We start from the raw sequence: 6186 nt of genomic DNA, 5'->3' as shown, positions 1-6186 counted from the left end.
CTAATAAATATAAATACACAAACAAAAAGATATGGCTCATTAAATCCAAATCCAAATAATGATGATCCACACTGCTTTGAATATATATATATATATATATATATATATATATATATATATATATATAATAAATAATCAAATCTACAAGCAATACAAGACTCTATTATTATGGTGGGAGGTTATAATATGGTTTTAAATACCTCTATGGACTGTAAAGGAAGGCTTAAATACCCCTGACCTAGTGAGATATACATGGAAGCTTAAATACCCCTGACCTAGTGAGATATACATGGAGGTTTAATATCCTGACCTAGTGAGATATACATGGAGGAGGTTTAATATCCTGACCTAGTGAGATATACATGGAGGAGGTTTAATATCCTGACCTAGTGAGATATACATGGAGGTTTAATATCCTGACCTAGTGAGATATACATGGAAGCTTAAATACCCCTGACCTAGTGAGATATACATGGAGGTTTAATATCCTGACCTAGTGAGATATACATGGAGGAGGTTTAATATCCTGACCTAGTGAGATATACATGGAGGAGGTTTAATATCCTGACCTAGTGAGATATACATGGAGGAGGTTTAATATCCTGACCTAGTGAGATATACATGGAGGTTTATAATCCTAACCTAGTGAGAAATACATGGAGGAGGTTTAATATCCTGACCTAGTGAGATATACATGGAGGTTTAATATCCTGACCTAGTGAGAAATACATGGAGGCTTAATATCCTGACCTAGTGAGATATACATGGAGGTTTAAATACCCCTGACCTAGTGAGATATACATGGAGGTTTAAATACCCCTGACCTAGTGAGATATACATGGAGGTTTAAATACCCCTGACCTAGTGAGATATACATGGAGGTTTAATATCCTGACCTAGTGAGATATACATGGAGGAGGTTTAATATCCTGACCTAGTGAGATATACATGGAGGAGGTTTAATATCCTGACCTAGTGAGATATACATGGAGGAGGTTTTAATATCCTGACCTAGTGAGATATACATGGAGGAGGTTTAGTATCCTGACCTAGTGAGAAATACATGGAGGTTTAAATACCCCTGACCTAGTGAGATATACATGGAGGTTTAAATACCCCTGACCTAGTGAGATATACATGGAGGTTTAAATACCCCTGACCTAGTGAGATATACATGGAGGTTTAATATCCTGACCTAGTGAGATATACATGGAGGAGGTTTAATATCCTGACCTAGTGAGATATACATGGAGGAGGTTTAATATCCTGGACCTTGTGAGATATACATGGAGGTTTAATATCCTGACCTAGTGAGATATACATGGAGGAGGTTTAATATCCTGACCTAGTGAGATATACATGGAGGTTTAATATCCTGACCTAGTGAGATATACATGGAGGTTTAATATCCTGACCTAGTGAGATATACATGGAGGAGGTTTAATATCCTGACCTAGTGAGATATACATGGAGGAGGTTTAATATCCTGACCTAGTGAGATATACATGGAGGCAGTTTAATATCCTGACCTAGTGAGAAATACATGGAGGAGGTTTAATATCGTGACCTAGTGAGATATACATGGAGGTTTAAATACCCCTGACCTAGTGAGATATACATGGAGGTTTAAATACCCCTGACCTAGTGAGATATACATGGAGGTTTAATATCCTGACCTAGTGAGATATACATGGAGGAGGTTTAATATCCTGACCTAGTGAGATATACATGGAGGTTTAATATCCTGACCTAGTGAGATATACATGGAGGAGGTTTTAATATCCTGACCTAGTGAGATATACATGGAGGAGGTTTAGTATCCTGACCTAGTGAGAAATACATGGAGGTTTAAACACTCCCTGACCTAGTGAGATATACATGGAGGTTTAAATACCCCGATGCCTAGTGAGATATACATGGAGGTTTAAATACCCTGACCTAGTGAGATATACATGGAGGTTTAATATCCTGACCTAGTGAGATATACATGGAGGCTTAACTGCTAGTCGTCTTCATTTCTTTTTATGCCATTCTCTCTGGCACCAAAAATTTAAAAAGTGTTGATAGGGGACAAAATGCAGTCGGACCATCAGATAATTGTCATATACATTACTCTTACAGCATTTCCACATGGGCGAGGTTACTGTAAATTTAATCAAAGCCTATTGGATGACAACTTGTTTCTAACAGAATAATTTATAAGTGACGTTTCCCGACATAACAGATACAGAACCTTATTGACAGGGAACACTTCTACATGTACCTTTAGAGGCCCTGCAATTCAGGACTCATCTATAAAACAAAAGACATTTAGGTCAAAAGAGTCCATACTAACTATACCAGAGGCAGAGAAGAAATTAGAGGAAAAAAAATCTAATAAATGTGTCACGCCCTGGTCTATATTTATTATGTTTATCTTCATTTATTGGGTCAGGCCAGGGTGTGACATGGGTTTATTTGTGGTGTGCTTCGTCTTGGGGTTGTGTATAGATTAGTCTATGGCTGCCTGAGGCGGTTCTCAATCAGAGTCAGGTGATTATCGTTGTCTCTGATTGGGAACCATATTTAGGCTGCCATATTCTTTGTGCGTTTCGTGGGTGATTGTCCTTAGTGTCCTTGTTCCTGTCTCTATGTTAGTTTACACTAGTATAGGCTGTTTCGGTTTTCGTTACGTTCTTTTTGTAATTGATTCGTGTTTTACGTTTTTTTCATTAAACATGGATCGCAATCTACACGCTGCATTTTGGTCCGACTCTCCTTCGCCTACAGAAAAACCGTTACAAAATGGATGAACTTATTCAAGAAAGATCAAGTGTAATATATTATAAAAAAATACATCAAAATGGATGGAATATGCAGAGAAAATACACAAAATTATTTTTTAATCTTCAACATAGAAATGCTACCAAAAATAAATTTACTGAAACTTGTTACAAATGACAAAGTAACCCATGATTCACCAAACGATGACAGAGGAAGTAAAGTACTTTAAGCAGGTGTTTATTTCCCCTCTTTATGTCTCCTCTTACGAAGCTAATTGTGTGGGAAAAAATATATTAACAAATGTAATATTAACAGCCGAAAGACTCATGTGAAGTTAGAGGAGGAACTTCTTGATGCAACTAAAGCCTTTAAGTCCAGGAAAACTCCAGGGCCGGATGGCCTACCAGTGGAAGGATACCAAACTCCAGGGCCGGATGGCCTACCAGTGGAAGGATACCAAACTCCAGGGCCGGATGGCCTACCAGTGGAAGGATACCAAACTCCAGGGCCGGATGACATACCAGTGGAAGGATACCAAACTCCAGGGCTGGATGGTATACCAGTGGAAGGATACCAAACTCCAGGGCTGGATGGTATACCAGTGGAAGGATACCAAACTCCAGGGCTGGATGACATACCAGTGGAGGTATAACAAACCTCATTATTAGCACGTTTTAACCACTCCTGTAAAAATGATAGATTATCAGGTACTCAACCAGGTCTGATTTCATTATTACTGAAACAGGATCCAAGTGGTGTATATATATATAAAGATCCAGGCCATTTTTTTTAAAGGCCCCTTACACAGTGTTGTGATGAGAAACTTCTAGCAAAATGCATAGTGCATTGAATTAAAAGGTATTGGTCGGATATTATTCATTCTAAATCAGACAGGTTTTTTTTTATTTTTTTATATACATGGACGATACATTGGCCATAATTTAAGACAAGTACTGGAAACAATAGAACACTATGAAAAATCTGGGAAACCAGGCCTGGTATTCATAGCCGATTTTGAAAAGGCTTTTGATGACCTACGACTGGAATTAATATATAAATGCCTGAAATATTTACATTTTGGAGAATCTATTAAAACAATGGGTTCAAGTTATGTATAGTAACCCCAAGTGTAAAATAGTCAATAATGGCTACATCTCAGAAAGTATTTAAACTGTCAAGAGGAGTAAAACAAGGTTGTCCGCTATCGGCATATCTATTTATTATTTCCAGTGAAATGTTAGCTGTTAAAAATTAGATCCAACAATAATATCAAGAGATTAGAAATCCAGGGTTTAAAAACAAAAGGTGTCGCTGATGATTCATGTTCTCTTTTAAATCCACAATTAGAAATTTCTCCACAGCCTCAGAGGATCTAGATACCTGTTCTAACATCTCTGGATTACAACCAAATTGGCGATGTGTACTTACTACTTTTATATTACTGTGTAGTTTAGCAATGAAATGATCTGACAAGGATGTGGATATACTCGTATACATATCCCAAAATAAATTCTCACTGCAATACATTTTCATGAAAATTTGAAAAAAAAAATGATGAAGATCTTGCCACCATAAATGAAAATGTCTATTTGTGGAAAAATTCCCATTAACTACAGTCATATCCCAGTTTAAATATTTGCTGATGGTCTTGCTTACACCTAGTGACACATTTTGAAATTATACAGTGAATTCAGGAAAGTACTCAGACCCAACTCTGGGTCACCGTCACAAGTGACCATCAGGTTCTCGGTCATCTCCCTGACCAAGGCCCTTCTCCCACCGATTGCTCAGTTTGGCCGGGCGACCAGCTCTAGAAAGACTCATGGTGGTTCCAAACTTCTTCCATTTTAAGAATGATGGAGGCCACTGTGTTCTTGGGGACCTTCAAGTGAAGGCGGTCTGAATAGCTTCCGAATGCACTGTGTGTATGTACAGCACCTGTCAAAAGTTGACACCTACTCATTCAAGGGTTTTCTTTATTATTACTTTGTACTATTTTCTGCAATGGAGAATAATAGTGAAGACATTAAAACTATGAAATAACACAATCGTGTATTAACCAACTAAAAGTGTTAAATCAAAAAATATATTTTATATAATTTGAGATTCTTCAAAGTAGCCATCCTTTGCCTTGATGACAACTTGGCACACATCTACTTCATAACTACCTCATAAGTCTAAGGATTTAGACAGAAGAGCCAGTAGAACTTGAACCCTCCCGACCTTCCCGACCCAGAGGCACGTGCAAAGGTTCCATAGTCCCTGGTGACGGGAAGTTCAGCGCCAGACATCAGTCACGCTCCGGTCTCAAACCTAATAAGAGCCGCCTGCTACAAACAGAATACTAGAAAGTATTTGCGAAATACAAACATTAAAACATCTGTTGGTTGTGAAAATAAATCTAGACATCTTTCAATAGTTGGCCAAGAGTGTGAGAATACAGATTCAACATGGACTTATTTATTAAAGCTTGGTTTGTCATTATACAAATGTCATCGTGAAACTGCATGCAGCGGCTCGTTGTGAGGCACGTTACTGAGGAAAAATGAGCGTCGATCATTTTAAAAACTACATTATCTGACAGAATTGCATAACTTAATCATTTCAATATTGCAGTAAAATCCAACTATAAAATTAAACCCATAAATTTTAAAGCCGTTTTTTGTTGTTTTTGTTTTCCCAAGTAAACATGTGTATCATAAAATACACAAGTAAAAGACAACACAGAAGGAGAGACATTAAGAACAAGTTGCAAATAAGACAGTTTCACGTACAGATTCATTTTGCATTGTGTATTTTGCTGTTATAACTAAATAATATCTAAAGTGAGGGGTACAAAGTCAAACACAGAGGCATGTAAAATCAGTATTACAGTAAAAGATGACCTACAGGCTGGACATGGGGGCAAACAGGGGTCCTTAAGACGACTCGTTTCAGGCCCAGTAAAAACGCTGAGTCCTTGGACTAGCTGAGGACGATCTCATTAAATGAATGTTGAAAGCATTCGCAGAACCAGGTTACTGGGAATGCCTGTTTGAGACTCCTCTGGTAGTTGAAACGTTCAAGACGGCCACTGCCGGTCTTCAATTTGACCTTTGACACTATAAAAAAGGGGGGGGTGCTCCGTGATTGGAGTTTTAAAATCCGTCAACTGGAAGTACATTCCCTTCGCGTCAGGAAAGCACCATGGCTTTATGGGTAAAGAGAATGTGCAAACGTTGCTCCTACACACCTGTAGGAGGTGATAACAACAAAGATGACATTCACACATCAATTAGACAATACTAACATCTGAATTCATTGTCAGTCCTCTTGTTTCTCTGAAAAACATGAAGAAACATGAAACAAAAACAAAGGAGGAGCAAAGAAACAGGCACCCAAAGAAACAGGCACCCAAAGAAACAGGCACACAAAGAAACAGGC

Source organism: Oncorhynchus masou, unplaced genomic scaffold, assembly GCF_036934945.1.
Source record: "Oncorhynchus masou masou isolate Uvic2021 unplaced genomic scaffold, UVic_Omas_1.1 unplaced_scaffold_1291, whole genome shotgun sequence".
NCBI classification, from domain to species: domain Eukaryota; kingdom Metazoa; phylum Chordata; class Actinopteri; order Salmoniformes; family Salmonidae; genus Oncorhynchus; species Oncorhynchus masou.
Note: the sequence above shows the minus strand (reverse complement) of the source record.